Below are 18656 nucleotides of genomic sequence, written 5' to 3'. Positions count from 1 at the left end.
CGGACTTCTACGGGAGCCGGACTTCGCCCCTGACTCTAATTGCAAGTAGACTTCACCCAGACTCCTACGAGAGCCAGATCTCGTCTCCAGCTCCAGCTGCGGGAGACTCCGCCCAGACTCCCACGGGAGCCAGGTCTCGTTCCCAATTCCGGCTGCACAAGGACTTCGCCCGGACTCCTACGGGAGCCGAGCTCCACCCACGACTTCGCTTACAGGTAAACTTCGTCCGGGCTCCTACGGGGGCCAGACTTCGCCCCTGACTTTGATTGCAGGTAGACTTCGCCCAGACTCCTACGGGAGCCAGACCTCATCTCCGACTCCAGCTACGGGAAGACTCCGTCCGGACTCCTACGGGAGCCGGACTTCACCCCTGACTTTGACTGAAGGAAGACTCCATCAGAACTCCTGCGAGAGCCGGACTTCGAGCTCCTCTCAGACGGGTGGCTTGCCACCTCTCTCCACCATACACCCCAGTCGAACTCTGGCTGATAGGCCTGGACCCCCTGGCAGGCCGCAGCAACAGCCACGACTCTGCTCTACCTCCTGCAACAGATTCCGTGCGGCTCCATCACTCCCTGGCAGACTGCAGTAATGGCCACAGCACTGCTCCACTTCCTATAATAGATTTCATGCGGCTCCATCACTCCCTGGCAGGCCACAACAATGGCCACGATCCTGCTCCACTTCCTACGACGGATACCGTGCGATTCTTCCATTCTCTGGTAAGTCGCAACAACGGACGTCGCTCCGCTCCTCGTGGCAGACTCCACGTGGCACACCCCGGTGATAGCCACAGGTCCACTCCACTACTCTCCGCAACAAACTCCTCCTGACTCTGGGCGGCCCACTGCCAGACGGTTACAGACGTCGCTATCAGTTTGTTGCCCCCTCCGCCTATAAAAGGGGATCCCCAGATACGTTATTCTCTAAGTTCTCATTTTTACCTAGAAACTCTGCTAAAATTTTCGTTCGAGCACTCCATTCTTGTTGAGACAGAGAACTGACTTGAGCATCAGCGGGTCTTGCCAGAGCAACCCCACCTCCAGTTTAGACTTCTTTTGCAGGTCCCAGCGGCGACCGCGACTCCCTCGACTCCAGCTTCTCCGGTGTAGGCGAATTTTTGCACCAACAAGATTGGCGCTAGAGGAAGGGTCTGTGTCTTCGCAGTACCCTTGTTCTTAAAGGAGCGCTCAACGGGATCGCCCCTGATCATCTTCTCCGACATCCACTCCTCTTTCCCCCACTTGATCTTCGCCTGATGCCTCCCCGCAAGGAATCCACACGGCGATCCACGACCTCTATGGCCAGATCTCAGGCTCCGGCCTCACCTCCAGTCTCCCAGCCTCTACCTCCTCCTCTGGCAACGGTGGTTGGCACGGAGCAATTCGACCTACTGGCACAGCAAGTCAAAGGCCTCACTGAAGCTGTGCAGGCCATGCAACAGCAGCAGCAGCCACAGGCATCGGTACGATCGAAAAGAGCATCGCCAGAACTCCAAAATCCTACGGCGGGATGGGCCACCTGGGCCAACCACCCAGTCTTTCCCGAAAAAATGAATCCAAGGGTGGAGAGCCCTCAATCAGACCATGACTCCACCCTTAGGAGATCTCTTCCCCCATTCTTCCAGAAGACCCTCGAGACCCGAAGTCGAGAGGATTTCCTGGACCGGAGACTCCAGGAGATGAACCGGCGGATCGAAAAACTCCACCACGCTCCCCCCGCTTATGGTGAGGATATTTGCACTGACCCTCCCTTCTCTCAAATGATCATGCAAGAATCGATCCCGTCAAACTTCAAACTCCCCCAGTTCGAAAGCTACAACGGGACTTTAGACCCGGTTGATCATCTAGAGGCCTTCCGAACGATGATGCTGCTTCATGGCGCATCCGACGCCATTCTATGCCGAGCCTTCCCATCCACCTTGAAGGGAGCGGCGAGAAACTAGTACTCGGTGCTAAAGTCGGGTATCATTTTTTCCTTCGATCAGATGAGCCACCAATTTGTGGCCCATTTTGTCAGTAGCTGGTGCCCCCGGAAGGGTTCGGAGTCCCTCATCAATATCAAGCAGAGGGAGGGGGAGTCCATTCGGGCCTACATCAACCGTTTCAATGTCACAGCGCTGGAGGTCCGAAATTTGGACCAATCGGTAGCAATGGCCGCTCTGAAGGGCGGCCTTCAAAAGAATGACCTTTTGTTCTCCCTGGAGAAGAAGTACCCCAGGGATTTTGCTAATTTGTTGGCTCGGGCTGAAGGGTATGCCCGAGCAGAAGAAGCCTTCAAAATAAAGGATGAGGAGACTGCGAGAGAGCGGCAAGCGGGAGACTCGAGTAAGTCCGTAGTCGAAAAAGGGCCGAGAGAAGCTTGGCCACGTTCTCGAACCCCTCCTGGGCACAAGCGTGTCTATACTCCTCACCGGATACGTAGGCAGAGAAGTCTGGACCACGGGGTTCGGTGGGGTTCTTCACTGGGAAGATTCCGCAACTACGCCCCCCTCAATGCCTCGAAGACCCAGGTACTGATGAGGTCAGGGAGCAGCTCCCTAGGCCAGAGAGGATGCGCACACACCTCGGGAAGTGCAACCCCAACAAGTTCTGTCTCTACCATCGCGACCATGGCCACGACACCGAGGAATGCATCCAGCTCCGAAACGAGATCGAGGAGCTCATCCGGCGAGGTCGACTCGATAGGTTCATTCGACGCCGGTCTGAGGGTAGAAAAGATCGACCAAGGGCCCTGCCGCAACCTAAACTACCAAGGAGGGAGGAGCAGCCCAGAGATCGGCCTCCAATCGGGACCATCGACTCCATTACCGGAGGGCCTCAAGGAGGAGTAGACCTTCCACGACCATGGAACTCGAGAAATCTGTAAATATACTACTCACGACTTTGCTTTGAATTAAAATTCCTTTTGACTTTGCATGTCTTTCCCTTTTGTCATGGATTTGTTACGATTGGGGACGACCCCTTCAAACAATTAAAACAAGATCATGTTAGGAACAGGAGGAGAACCTCGTCCTAACATGAGCAAAATGAAAGTCTGATTATTTTAAGATCGAACTGGGGGAGAAGCCCATATAACGGCCCTTGAGTGCCCCAATGGTCATGTTAGGAATAGGAGGAGAACCTCATCCTAACATGAGCAAAATGAAAGTCTGATTATTTTAAGATCGAATCAAGGGAGAGGCCCATATAACGGCCCCTGGATGCCCCTTGGGCCATGTTGGAGATGGGAAGAGAACCTCGCCCTAACATAGGCAAAGTCAAAGGCCCGGTTCTTTTAGACCAGATGGGGGGAGAGGCCCTACAACGCCCTTACGTACCCCCACAGCCATGTTAGAGACAGGAGAAAAACCTCGCCCTAACATGAGCAAAGTCAAAGGCCCGGTTCTTTTAGACCGGATGGGGGGAGAGGCCCTACAACGCCCTTACGCGCCCCCACAGCTATGTTAGGAACAGGAGGAGAACCTCGTCCTAACATGAGCAAAGTCAAAGGCCTGATTCTTTTAGACCGGATGGGGGGAGAGGCCCTACAACATCCTTACGCGCCCCCACAGCCATGTTAGGGACAGGAGGAGAACCTCGCCCTAACATGAGCAAAGTCAAAGGTCCGATTCTTTTAGATCGGATGGGGGGAGAGGCCCTACAACGCCCTTACACGCTCCCACAGCCATGCTAGGGACAGGAGGATGACCTCGCCCTAATGTGAGCAAAGTCGAAGGCCTGGTTCTTCTTAGACCAGATGGGGGGAGAGGCCAAACAGCGCCCACATGTGCCCCCACAGCCATGCTAGGGATAGGAGGAGAACCTCGCCCTAACATGAGCAAAGTCGAAGGCCTGGTTCTTTTAGACCGGATTGGGGGAGAGGCCCTTGCAACGACCCTCATGTGCCCCCACAGCCCCGATGGAAACAGGAGGAGAACCTCGTCCTAACCTGAACCGAGAATGACTACGTCAAGAACAGAGGGAGAACCTCGTCCTAACGATAACAAGGACCCGACTGCCCAACAAAATTGGATAAGGGGAAAAGTCTCCTCAATGGCGCCCCTACACTTCTAAGCGACCCCTCAAAAAGCAAGGGGAGGACCCTCACTCGAAAAGAGGAGAAAAATTAAAAAGAAAAGCGACGAATTACGCCGGCAACAGACGAAAAACAAACCACACCAAAGACCTAAGGAACCCCATCTCAGCAAAGACGGGAAGTTCCTACCAAACATCCCCGGCCTCTAAGAAGGCTCTCGACACAGGTCAAGAAAACAACGACATCTTCGAGGTAATGCGGGGTTCGGACCACCAAGCTCGAGTCTACGGTCATGGACAACAAGAAAAGCAAATCAGCACGACGATGATTGGGCACCTCCAAACGACATCGACGTCGGACAAGTCTTAAAGACAAAAGAAGTTCGGCGGACGATAATTTAATACAACACGTGGACGAGGTAATCCAAAATCCCCTTTTCATTTCATTCACAAGATATACACTACAAAGCCCAGCAGGCTAAAGAAAGAAAAGCAAAACGACAAGAACAAGATGAAACAACAGAAGAAAAAATATATACATGGGAAGACGGAAAGACAAAAAGAGCCCTAAGGGGGCCCGACTTCCTCCAACCTCGGACTTTCGACTTCGACCCTCGCCAGAGAATCCCTTAAACGTCCGACTTCTGCTTCCAATTCTCTCTCTCTCTCATTAATATCTCCATGTATCTTCGATGATATCGCTGGCTTTCGTTCTCCGCCTCTCGATGCCTTTTTCTCAGGACCTCGGATTCTGCCTCCACGTCCTTGACGGCCTGCTGCTCGCATGCCAGCTGGATCTTCAGTTGCTGCAGCTTAGCCATCCTCCCCCCAAGGGTGACAGAAAGCTCTTCTGTAGTTCTTCTCAGGGATTGGAGTTCGTTGGAATCTCGAGAGGAAGTGAGCTGAGCCCTGCCAGCCAGCTACCCTTGGAGACGGGCAACTTCGTCGGTCGCCACCCTGAGTCTCCCTTTGTATTCATCCACCTGCCTGTGCCAGCCAGCCTGACGCGCATCGTAGCCCGCCTCGACATCCTGGAGCTGCTGCTGAAGGTCAGAGACCTTCTTCGACCACTCTCGATCGCCGTCGGCCCGAGCCAAGAGCCGGGATGAACTTCTCTCCAGCTGGCCAATCCTCTCCTGCGCAGCTGACAGTTCCACCCTGAGAGAACTGATCTTGGCAGCTTGAGCCCAAATTCGATCGCTGGTGCGCTTCTTGTGTTCTTCAAGCTCCTTTGCGAAGTTCGCCTTTCTTTGGCTGTACTCCATGATCTCCTTCACATGGAGATTCTGAAAGTGGGTGGCCTCCGCGGTGGCTTCAGAGTGACCCTCCCTCAACCTGTGAAGCTCGCCTTCCATCTTCTTCGACCTTTTTGTCAAATGAAGAACTTTCTTCTTCAGCCGCTGGATCGTGGACTTCAGCGAAATTTCCTGGGGCAGGGGAAGTGCTTCGACAGGACGCTGCCATCGGGAGACCAAAACATCAAGGCGCGTCTCATTGCAGAAAGAAAAACAAAAAGGAGAAAGGAAGAAAGAAGAAGCCATCCACGACGAGAAATTCAACTTCATTGATTGAATGTTTCTTAAAGACAAAAGAAAAAGGAAAATTACAGTAAAGAAAAAATACAGGGTCGGAAGTCTCAGACCTCAGCGGTGGGAGTTGGGGAGCTCGATGTCCCTGGAAGGGGGGCTACGACAGCAGTGGCAACAGGAGAGGGGCCGGCCTCATCTTCAGACTCCTCGTCCAAGAAGCTGAGATCGAGCTCGGAAAATTTTCTAGTCACCTTCTCCTGGCAGAGCTCGAACCCCTTGATGAATGCTTTTTGGCCGAATCAGACGTTCAGGTCCCTCATCTCCGCGGAGGCCTTGAACTCCTCTACCGTAAGACCCCTGGCCTCCAAGACCAGGACCGAAATCTGCTCCGCCAAATTGGCGACCTCGACCTCCGCCTTTCTCGCCGTCTCCTTCGAGGTCTGCTTCTTTTCCTCTCGGGCCTACTTTTCTTTCTCCAGGGCCTCTTGGAGGGTAACTACTTCAGCGGCCTTTTCTTTGAGGCGAGCGACTTTGGCCCGGCGATGCTCCTCCACCTGGATGGCATCCCTCTTCGTCCGGTTCGTCGCCTCGATGTTGGCAAGGAGCTGGTGCCCAATCTGCAAGGGCGGCTAGGGGATCAGAACAAGGGTCGGAAAGCCAATTAAATGAAGACTTGTTTACGTCGAAAAAAGACCCTAGGGAGTCCCAAACCCGCTGCTCAGGATCAGCGCGATCGATCATCTCGATGACTTCAGGCAGAATGCAGCCGTCGATCAACCGCTTGATCAAGTCCTTGTCATTGAAGGGATTCTCCGACTCTTCTTCGAAACCAAGGGACTCTTCAACGATGGCTCGGCGGCTACTCGCCCTGTGGGCCACCGACTTCTTTCTCCTCCCCCTCTCGACTTCGGGCACCTCCATGGAACGGACCCCCAAAATGGGGGCCCCAGTCGGCGGACTCCTTGAAGAGGCCTCGGGGGCCGGTGGCTCAGAGTCTGAAGGAACGTCGACTGCAGGAGCCGCCTGGACAGGTGCAGCCGAGCTCATCTCCTCCACTCTGGCCTTCTTTGCTGATCCGGAGGCAGCGGCACCTTTTCTTTTGTGGGCCTTGAGGCCCCTGACGAGCATCTGTGCCGCTTCGGCATCCATTCCTGAAAAAAAAATCAAAAATCAGTAATGGGGTAAAAAAAGAAGAAGTGACACGCGAAAAAAAAAAAGAGAAGAGAGAAAGAAGAAGGACAGAAGAAAACAAGAGAAAAGAAAAGATGGAATACTCGCAGGATCTTGGGGGCTCAGGCCGATGTTGAACAAAAATTGCTCCTTCAGAAGGTTGGGAAGGGAAGGAGCAGAATAGTCAAGAAGCTTTCGGGCGGCCTGAAGGTCGTCCTCCCCCAGGCTGGGAGTCCGGCGGACAGAGTCCCTTAGAGAGCCCCAAGGGGGCAGGCCCAGGCTCAAGGTCGGGCAGTGGACGAAGAGATATTTCCCCTTCCAGTTGTGGATTGAAGAGGGAGCACCTTTCAGCAACTCCTTCTTGCCAAACTGAGGGGAGAAATACCACCAGTCCTTCATCGAAGGGTGATGCTTGAAGGTATAAAAATGCCTAAACAAAGAGAGGGATGGCTGAACTTCGACTACGTGGCAAAGGAAAAGGAACCCTATCAAAAACCTAAAGGAATTTGGGGCAACTGAAGCTAAAGAGATATCTAAGAAGCGAAAAAGGGCGACGACAAAGGGCGAAAGCGAAAGTCGGAGTCCGGCATGGAATGCCTCCTGGTACAGGCAGAAATGACCAAGTGGGAGAGTGCTAGCCCGATCGGAGGGGCCAGGAAGCTCCAGGTCGTACTCCGAAGGAACTCCATACTGAACCCTTATCAGTAGGAGTTCATCCAGAGTCAGGGAGCAGGGAATGGCACCCGACGTAAAAATTGGGCGAAGCCCAATCCCAGAAGTGGGTTCGTCTACAGAGTGGGGCTCCTGGGGGGCTGAGACAGAAGAACTCCCGGAACTGCTAGAGGCGGAGGTGCCGGAAGATATTTCGAATGACTTTAAACGAAGACCCTAAAGATCTCAGAGAAATCAGATGGGACAAAGGACGAGAGGTTGCGGGAGACCAAATCAGAGGAATACGACAGAAGAAAATGGAGGAGAAAAGGCCCCTAAATGGCAAGAAGAAAAATGAAGGTTCTAGGACTAACCTAGATCGCTCTGAAGGATGCAAAGGGGCGAGGATAGGGATGACTCGAAAGACGCCTAGGGCCAAAGAAGACGCCAAAGAGGGTCAGGGCTCTCGAAGAAAAGGCGGATACCAATAGAACTTTCAGGCAGAAAGGCGGGTTTAAATAAACCCTGGGATCCGACGCTATAATGATCGTGAATCCCCCCAGGCCGATCCACGCTCGACACGTGTCCCACTCGCCACGGCAGGCGGCTAAAAGCGGCTGACAGCTGACGAAGCCATTACTGCACCGTACCTGGGCCAACGTACCAATGGAAATTCCAAAGGGTCCCTTCGAATCACCCCGATTCGAAAAGACTCCAGCACGCGCGCGTTTAATGCCAAAATATCTGGGGGCGATCGTGCACAGGATTCAAGGGGATAACTTCGGCTGCGAAAATTTCTCTGTACTTCCTTCATTCGAAATTTGAACTCGAAAGTAGGGAGACTGGTGTTGGATATAAAATACCCCCCAGACAAAGTTCGTGACGGGAGTGACCCTCCGGGGATCCACCTGACTTTCGACCTCTGGCAACGTCCCTTCAAACCTCCCAGGCGGCCGAGCCTCTGCCACACTCCCAAGTTTTGCCGACAGGCAGGACCCCGCCAGCGTCGATCGGATTCTTCGCGACATTCGGACTCCTACGGGAGCCGGACCTCGCCCACGACTTCACCTACAGACTCCGCCCAGGCTCCTACGGGAGTTAGACTCCGCCCACGACTCCAGCTGCAGGTAAACTTCGTCCGGACTCCTACGGGAGCCGGACTTCACCTCTGACTTTAATTGCAGGCAAACTTTGTCCGAACTCCTACGGGAGCCGGACCTCACCCACGACTTCACTTGCAGACTCCGCCCGGGCTCCTACGGGAGACGGACTCAGCCCACGACTCCAGCTGCAGGTAAACTTCGTCCGGACTCCTACGGGAGCCGGACTTTGCCTCTGACTTTAAATGCAGACAGACTTTGTCCGGACTCTTACGGAAGTCGGACCTCGCCCATGACTTCACCTGCAGACTCCGCCCGAACTCTTACTGGAGCCGAACTCCGCCCACGACTCCAGCTGCAGGTAAACTTCATCCGGACTCCTACGGGAGCCAGACTTCGTCTCTGACTCTAATTGCAGGTAAACTTCGCCCAGACTCCTACGAGAGCCAAATCTCGTCTCCAGCTCCAGCTGCGGGAAGACTCTGCCCGGACTCCTACGGGAGTCGGGTCTCGTTCCCAATTTCGACTGCACAAGGACTTCGCCCGAACTCCTACGGGAGCCGGGCTCCACCCACGACTTTGCTTACAGGTAAACTTCGTTCGGGCTCCTACGGGAGCCGGACTTCGCCCCTGACTTTAATTACAGGTAGACTTCGCCTAGACTCCTACGGGAGCCAGACCTCGTCTCCGAGTCTGGCTACGGGAAGACTCCGCCCGGACTCCTACGGGAGCCAGACTTCATCCTCGACCTCGACTGCTAGTAAACTTCGTCCGGACTCCCAAGGGAGCCGGACTTCACCCCTGACTGTGATTGCAGGTAGACTTCGTCCGGGCTCCTACGGGAGCCGGATCTCGTCCCCAACTTCGACTGCGGAAAGGCGACTCCTCCGTCCTCGACCCCGATTGCTGGTAAACTTCATCCAGACTCCTACAGGAGCTGGACTTCACCCCTAACTCTAATTGCAGGTAGACTTCGCCCAGACTCCTACGAGAGCCAGATCTCATCTCCAGCTCCAGCTGCGGGAAGACTCCGCCCGGACTCCTACGGGAGCCGTGTCTCGTTCCCAATTATGGCTGCACAAGGACTTCGCCCGGACTCCTACAGGAGCCAGGCTCCACCCACGACTTCGCTTACAGGTAAACTTCATCCTGGCTCCTACGGGGGCCGGACATCGCCCCTGACTTTGATTGCAGGTAGAATTCGCCCAGACTTCTACGGGAGCCAGACCTCGTCTCCGACTCCGGCTACGGGAAGACTCCACCCAGACTCCTGCGGGAGCCGGACTTCACCCCCGACTTTGACTGAAGGAAGACTCCATCCGAACTCCTGCGAGAGCCGGACTTCGAGCTCCTCTCAGACGGGTGGCTTGCCACCTCTCTCTGCCATACACCCTAGCCGAACTCCGACCAATAGGCCCGGACCCCCTGGCAGGCCGCAGCAACAGCCATGACTCTGCTCCACCTCCTGCAACAGATTTCATGCGGCTCCATCACTCCCTGGCAGACCGCGATAATGGCCACAGCACTGCTTCACTTCCTGCAATGGATTCCACGCGGCTCCATCACTCCCTGGCAGGCCACAATAATGGCCATGATCCTGCTCCACTTCCTGTGATGGATACCGCGCGATTCTTCCATTCTCTGGCAAGTCGCGACAACGGGCGCCGCTCCGCTCCTTATGGCAGACTCCACGTGGCACACCCCGGTGATAGCCACAGGTCCACTCCACTACTCTCCACAACGAACTCCTCCTGACTCTGGGCGGCCCACTGCCAGACAGTTACAGACGTCGCTATCAGTTTGTTGCCCCCTTCGCCTATAAAAGGGGATCCCCAGATACATTATTCTCTAAGTTCTTATTTTTACCTAGAAACTCTACTAAAATTTTCATTTGAGCACTCCATTCTTGTTGAGGCAGAGAACTGACTTGAGCGTCGGAGGGTCTTGCCAGAGCAACCCCACCTCCAGTTTAGACTTCTTTTGCAGGTCCCGACGGCGACTGCGACTCCCTCGACTCCAGCTTCTCCAGCGCAGGCGGATTTTTGCACCAACATCTATGATATCTCTTAATTTATATTAAGATCTGAAATTAGAATGATTAAAAGTTTACATCAAACTGGTATAAGGTTGTTCTGGTATAGGATTTACCTCCTATATGAAAAGGTTGTCCTAGTTTGATGCGAACCAATTTTTGAAAAAAAATATTTTTAAAATATTTTAATTATTATTTTAGATCTGATTATATATATATTTGATATGTGTAATTTTAATTTTAGATCTGAAATTTTATATATATGTGATGCATGTTTTAATTTAGATCTGAAACTACATATATATGATATATGACATTAGGTTTAGATCTGAAATAATTTCAAGATCATAAGCTACTAATACATGTAATGAAATATAATCTAAAAATTATTTTTAGATTTAAAATTATGTTGTTGCATGTAGGTATGGGTTAAACAAATTAGGTCTAATGATCAAACTACAATTAGAGTCAAATTGATTAGATCAGGCTAGAACCTATTTTCGATTTTGAGCAATTGATTGAACCTAATCGATAATTGATTAGGATTAGATTAAAGGGGCTCAAAGTCAAGTTTAGTTGTAGTTGGTCAAATCAATTCATATTTTGATTTGAGTTGATTGACTCAAGACCGAATTTGACTCAGTGGTTTCGATCCGTTTTAATAGGTTAAACCTGATCGATTCTAATCGATCAATTTGGTGTCTAAGACAAGTACTTAGATGGTGCTTATTTAATTGGTTCCATTATCTGACTTGATCAATTTTGATTGATGTTTAAAGAAAGCAACGGGGGGATCTCCACTCATCTTAACTTATCTAGCTATCTTGGAAGATTTAGTTTCATGCTAGGTTACTTGTTGACTCGAATTCACCCATGCTGACTAGGCTGGTTAGACATGTTGATGTGCTAACCTGAATTTAATCAGTCGGATGTCAAATCTACTGATTTAGAAGAGACCTAAACCTAAATCTCCTCATTAAATATTAAGTCTAGAGGTCTTCCATCATTGTAGAGATGCGGGTGCCTTCCTGGTGTTGATCATTATCAGTTGGTTATAGTGGTTCGATTGCATCGGGAAGGTACAACAACTCTATTGACATTTGATGTCTCAGGATAGAGATGGGGTTGGGCCCAATAACTGTTAGGTAAGGATCCCATTGATGGCTTTGTGCCTGTTGGTGAACGATGGGTCTGACTTAACTGAGAAACGTACCAATAACTGTTAGGTGAGGCCAAAGAACTTAGAGACCAAGCCCATTGCATCTTGCTTAGTGAAGCAATGGACAAAGTGTTATCCACTCATTGGTCTATACTCACCAATAACTGTTAGGTGAGGTGTGTATAGATTAATGGGCCTGCAGTACCCATTTGAAACCAATCACCTATAGATTCTCGTTTTTCCATTTGAGGAGTGTGGGAGATTCGAAGAAATAGTGGGAGCCTTTGTTTATTTTTAAAATTTCTATAACAAATATTTTTATAAGTATTAATATCTAATTAAAAATTGTTCTCTCTGCAGATAACCATGTCGAGTTTCAATCCTTTAACCCGTTCCTCAATACCAATAAGTTGATCGATACCAACTATAAAGACTGGCTCCAAAATCTGAGAATCGTTCTAAGCTCTGAGAAACTCACCCATATCCTTGATCGGGATGCACCTGTATTACTTACTCGTCCATCTCCTGATCAATGAGCTGTATTTGAGAAGTGGATGGATGAAGATAACAAAGCAAAGTGTTACATTTTAGCATACATGTCCAATGATCTTCAGCAACAGCATGAAGATATGAGGACTGTCAGAGAGATGCTGAGTCACCTATAAGAGTTGTATGGTGAGCAGAATCGCACAGCTCGCTTTAAAGTCTCTCAGAGACTATTTAATCAGTACATCAAATATATCATAAAAAATATTAAAATTTTTGATATTTAATTCTTATTATTTTAAATTTGATACTTTTTATATATATTTTTTAAAAATAATTAATTATGAGAAATTAATCATAAATCAACAAGTAATGGTACTTCAGCACATGCGGATGAAGTTTATATCTAAATTTAAATCTATTATATATGCGACATGTAAAAAAATATGCTAACATCAGAAATTCATCGAATAAAAAAAAAGAAAAAAAAAAGAGTATTGAATGAAGATGGGATCTGCGGCTTTTGAAAGAGAGAGAGAGAGAGAGGAGTTTAATTCAAACGTGTGAGGGGTGCACAGGGATTTAAAAAGAGAAGCATGGATTAAATGTGGGCCTTCACGTGCGCTGGTAATTTAAATATGAAGGGTCTTCACGTGTAGGCTCACAGGGGTCTTGTGTTGTTTTAAAGGTGGGAAACAGAAAGCTTCAAGCGGTCTTTGGTGGCCACATGAGTGCATGGCTCCTGAGTCTTTCCTAATGGCTCATAAAAAAAAAAAAAAAAAAAAAAAGAAAAAAAGAGAAAGAAAGGAGGCATGGTTGAGCGTGAATTGTGGGAGTGTAGCTGGGAGGTTTGGCGCGGGAGCGTGGCTGGCTGGACTTGTACGCAGCGAAGAAAAGAACAGCTTATTGAACAATCCTAAAAGCATAAGAGATTGAGATTGAGATTGAGATTGAGATGGATTCAACTATCAAATCCGAGCGGAATTATTTTTCCACAGCATGTAACGTCCTGTATCCTACATCGGTAAAACAGAGAAATTTTTTTCCTCCTAAGGCCTATAAAAAAAGACTCAGGTTACAAAAAAAAAAAAAATCATCCAAGAGTGGGAGAGACATAGGATTGCGGAGAAGACTTTTAAGAAGGAGGTGCTTAGAAGTTGAGCTTTGTTACTGTGCTATTTTCAAGCCTACACCATCTCGAATATCGGATCCAAAGGGAAAGAAGAAGAGAAGTCAATTCACTCTATGAAGTATGAAAGAAGAAGGAGAGGTCATCAACTATCTTTCCGACGAGGCTGCGCCAATTGACTTCGGAGTCTTTGTTACAGTTTTATTTTATTTTATTATTCTTTTAAATTTTTTGTATTTGAATTTCAATTTCAATTAATATAAACTTTATTTTCTTCCACTTTAAATTCCTATCTTTTATTTTTATTTTTAACTTTTTATAAATAGATGTTAGGATCTAGTTAGTACATCTTAGTATCAATTTATTTTATGCACTTTAAATTTTTGTTATTTATTTTTAGTGCAAGTAGATGCTAAGATCTACTTAGTAGATCTTAGTACTTAATTTATTTTTCATATTTTTAATTTTTATTTTTCGACTTGAAATTACTTTCTTCGAAACTTTATTTTCTTTTTCTAAAATCAAATATTTCAAATCAAAATCTTGCCTTCTCTGTGGATTCGATCCGACTCGCTAATTTTTATGTGTTTTTAACTTTTATTGAAGTCAGAATTAGATTGATAATCACGATATCCTAACGACAACATTGCAATCATATCAATTTTTGGCGCCATTGCCGGAGAAGACAATTGTTGGTGCAAAAATCCGCTTGCGTCGAAGAAGCTGGAGTCGAGGGAGTCGCGGTCGCCGTCGGAACCTGCAAAAGAAGTCTAAACCGGAGGTGGGGTTGCTCCGGCAAGACCCTCCGACGCTCAAGTCAGTTCTCTGTCTCAACAAGAATGGAGTGCTCGAACGAAAATTTTAGCAGAGTTTTTAGGTAAAAACGAGAGCTTATAGAATAACGTATATGGGGTTCCCCTTTTATAGACGGAGGGGGCAACAAATTGACAGTGACGTCTGTAACCGTCCGGTCATGGGCCGCCCAGAGTCAGGAAGAATTTATTGCGGAGGGTAGTGGAGCGGGATCGTGGCTATCGCTGTGGCTCGCCACGTGTAATCAGTTACGGGGAGTGGAGCGGCGTCCGCTGTCGTAACTTGTCAGGGAGTGGTGGAATCGCACAGAATCCGCCGTAGGGAGTGGAGCAGAATCGTGGCCGTTAATACAGCCTGTCAGAGGGTAATGGAGCGACGCAGGGTCCGCCACAGGGAGTGGAGCAGAATTGTGGCCGTTAATACGGCCTGTCAGGGGGGTCCAGACTTGTCGGCCGAAGTTCGGTCGGAGTCGGTAGCGAGGTCTGGTACCCGCAGGAGTTAGGGCGAGGTCTTCTCGCAGTCGGAATAGAAGACGGAGTCCGACTCTCGTAGAGGTCCGGATGTAGTCTACTTGCAGTTGGGGTCGTAGGCGGAGTCCGGCCCCTGTAGGAGTCCGGACGGAGTCTTCCTTGCAGCAGAAGTTGTGGACGGAGCCCGGCTCCCGTGGGAGTCTGGGCGGAGTCTTCCTTGCAGTAGAAGTCAGGTGCGAAGTCCGGCTCCCGTAGGAGTCCGGACGGAGCTTATCAGCAGTTGAAGTCGGTGATGGAGCCCGACTCCCATGGGAGTCCGGGCAGAGCCTTCCTGCAATTAAAATCAAAGGCGAAGTTCGACTCCCGTAGGAGTCCGGACAAGGCTTACCAGCAGTAGAAGTTGGTGATGGAGCCTGGCTTCCGTAGGAGTCCGGGCGGAGTCTTCCTTGGAGTTGAAGCTGGCGACGGAGCCCGGCTCCCGTAGGAGTCCGGGCGGAGTCTTTCTTACAGTTGAAGCTGTGGACGGAGCTCGACTCTCGTAGGACTCCGGCGGAGTCTTCCTTGGAGTAGAAGTCAGGTGCGAAGTCTGGCTCCCGTAGGAGTCCGGACGGAGCTTATTAGCAGTTGAAGTCAGTGACGGAGCCCGGCTCCCATGGGAGTCCAGGTGGAGCCTTCCTGCAATTAAAATCAAAGGCGAAGTTCAGCTCCCGTAGGTGTCCGGACAAGGCTTACCAGCAGTAGAAGTTGGTGACGAAGTCTGTTTCCCGTAGGAGTCCGGACGGAACCTTCTTTGCGGTAGAAGTCATGGACGGAGCCCGGCTCCCGTAGGAGCCCGGGCGGAGTCTTCCCAGCAGTAGGAGTCAGGTGCGAAGTCCGGCTCCCGTAGGAGTCCGGACGGAGCTTATTAGCAGTTGAAGTCGGTGACGGAGTCCGCCTCCCATGGGAGTCCGGGCGGAGCCTTCCTGCAATCAAAATCAAAGGCGAAGTTTGGCTCCTATAGGAGTCCGAACAAGGCTTACCAGTAGTCGAAGTTGGTGATGGAGCCCGGCTCCCATAGGAGTCCGGGTGGAGTCTTCCTTGGAGTTGAAGCTGGCGATGGAGTCCGGCTCCCGTAGGAGCCCGGGCGGAGTCTTCCCAGCAGTAGGAGTCAGGTGCGAAGTCCGGCTCCCGTAGGAGTCCGGACGGAGCTTATCAGCAGTTGAAGTCGGTGACGGAGCCCGGCTCCCTTGGGAGTCCGGGCGGAGCCTTCCTGCAATCAAAATCAAAGGCGAAGTTCGGCTCCCGTAGGAGTCCGGACAAGGCTTACCAGCAGTAGAAGTTGGTGATGGAGCCCGGCTCCTGTAGGAGTTCGGGCGGAGTCTTCCTTGGAGTTGAAGCTAACGACGGAGCCTGGCTTCCGTAGGAGCCCAGGCGGAGTCTTCCCAGCAGTAGGAGTTAGGTGCGAAGTCCGGCTACCGTAGGAGTCCGGACGGAGCTTATCAGCAGTTGAAGTCGGTGACGGAGCCCGGCTCCCATGGGAGTCCGGGTGGAGCCTTCCTGCAATCAAAATCAAAGGCAAAGTTCGGCTCCCGTAGGAGTCCGGACAAGGCTTACCAGCAGTAGAAGTTGGTGATGGAGCCTGGCTCCCGTAGGAGTCCGGGCAGAGTCTTCCTTGGAGTTGAAGCTGGCGACGGAGCCCAGCTCCCGTAGGAGCCCGGACGGAGTCTTCTCAGCAGTAGGAGTCAGATGCGAAGTCCGGCACCCGTAGGAGTCCGGACGGAGCTTATCAGCAGTTGAAGTCGGTGACGGAGCCCGGCTCCCATGGGAGTCCGGGCGGAGTCTTCCTGCAATCAAAATCAAAGGCGAAGTTCGGCTCCCGTAGGAGTCCGGACAAGGCTTACCAGCAGTAGAAGTTGGTGATGGAGCCCGACTCCCGTAGGAGTCCGGGCGGAGTCTTCCTTGGAGTTGAAGCTGGCGACGGAGCCCGGCTCCCGTAGGAGTCCGGGCGGAGTCTTCCTTGCAGTTGAAGCTGGCGTCGGAGCCCGGCTCCCGTAGGAGTCCGGGCGGAGTCTCGGTGACGGAGCCTGGCTCCCATGGGAGTCCGAGCGGAGCCTTCCTGCAATTAAAATCAAAGGTGAAGTTCGGCTCCGGTAGGAGTCCGGACAAGGCTTACCAGCAGTAGAAGTTGGTGACGAAGTCTGGCTCCCGTAGGAGTCCGGACGGAGCCTTCTTTGCGGTAGAAGTCGTAGACGGAGCCCAGCTCTCGTAGGAGCCCGGGCGGAGTCTTCCCAGCAGTAGGAGTCAGGTGCGAAGTCCGACTCCCGTAGGAGTCCGGACAGAGCTTATCAGCAGTTGAAGCTGGTGTCGGAGCCCGGCTCCCGTAGGAGTCCGGGCGGAGTCTTCCTGGCCGCCGGAGTTGGAGACGACTCGTGAGGGTCAATCCTGTTGAGAGCTTCGGCTGAGGGTATTTTATACCCAACACCAGTCCCCCTACTTTCGAGTTTGGATTTCGAATGAAGGATGTACAGTGAGGTTGTCGCAGCCGAAGTTCTCCCCTGACGTCCGTGTGCAACCGTCCTCGGATATGTCGGCATTTAATGCGCGCATGCTGGAACCCCTTTTCCGATTAGGGCGACCCGAAGAGTCTTTTCGAAACTCCCATCGGGACGTGATCCCAAGCGTCGCGCCATGAAAATTTACGAACAGTCAGCCCTCGATAGCGGCGAGCGGGACACACGGGACACGTGGCGAGCACCGATGGGTTTGGGGACACTCGCCACCATAATTGCGCTAAGATCCGCTGCCTATTTAAACCCCTACCCTTCCTTCGGGGCTTTACTCCACCTAAAAGACGGCACCTTTCTTTCATCTGAGAGCCTAGCTACTCAGCCACTCCCTCGATGCCCCTGCCAACTCCGAGCGTCCTCCACGTCGGTCTTTGCCGTCTCTCTGCCATCCTCAGCCCCCCGATTCCTCTTTAAGGGGTTTCCCCGCCAGGTCCTCCACCCCAGAGGCCATCCTCAAGAGGATGCCAAGGGCTTGGAGGAAGGCAAGGAGGAGAACAGCGGTCTGCGAGTTCTCCGATCATCGAGCGGCCGCTGAAAGTCCCCGTCGCTTCAAAGGGGGTTTGAGGAAGAATTCCTTCAACAACAGGGGTTTAATAACGGAGACCGCCGGTAAAGGCGTTCTGCCTGAGAATTTCGGAGTAGCGAGACGGGGTGACACCGGTCAGGAGGGCAGAGCTGTCGTCGCAAGCTGTGGCGGGATCCTTGATGTCGTCGGGGCCGAGGGACCAGAAGCGGTCGGCGTCGACGGTGGGGCAGTAAAACTTGTTGCGGGGACGGTGGAAGTAGCGCATGCCGACCTTGCCGGAACACTTTGGACGGCGGTTGTCATGGAGCATTTGGTGATAGCGCATATCTCTGGCACCGTCGCTGCCTCCGGGGTGACTCCAGTTCTTCTTGAAACAGGTCTTCGTCGCCGCTGCCATTGCCCTGACTGCCCCCTGGAATCTATCCCATCTTTTTCCCCCTAGGGTTGGGATTTCGGAGGTGGAGCGAAACAAGGCGGGGTGAGAGCCGATAGGTCTGCCACACGCGCTGGAAAATGCGGTTGGGAAGGACAGAAACGGGAAGAGAAGTTTGCAGCTTGAAGCAGCCTTCGGTGTATCCTTTCCAAGCCGTGTTTCGAGCCTTGTAATAATGTATTCTTTTCTGTCCCTCCGGGTCTTGTAACGTACATCTTGTTAGTTGAAAAATGAGAAGAAGATTTTGTTACCTCGTGAATTGTTGTCTGCCGAACTTCCTTTCTTTTCTCATCTTTTCTTCTTCTTTCTTCTCCCCTCTTCTTTTTTTTTTTTTTTTTTGACGTCGTCCTTAGGTCACTGGTGGCTCTTTTATTCGTGTTGAATTATCGTTTGCCGAGCTCCTTTTTGATTTTTGCATCACTCGAAGATACTTGGTTGCCATCATATCGACCCATCCTTTCCGTCAGTGGCCGCAGACTTGCCTAGGGGCCATTCGGGCTTGGTGTCCCCCCTCAGGGCTTGAGCTCGGAGGTCTGATCTTCTGTCACCCCGAGGAAGTTGTCCTACCTTGGATTTGCGTACAAAGCTTTCTCGAA

This window comes from Elaeis guineensis, chromosome 5 (genome assembly GCF_000442705.2).
Source record: "Elaeis guineensis isolate ETL-2024a chromosome 5, EG11, whole genome shotgun sequence".
NCBI classification, from domain to species: Eukaryota; Viridiplantae; Streptophyta; class Magnoliopsida; order Arecales; family Arecaceae; genus Elaeis; species Elaeis guineensis.
Note: the sequence above shows the minus strand (reverse complement) of the source record.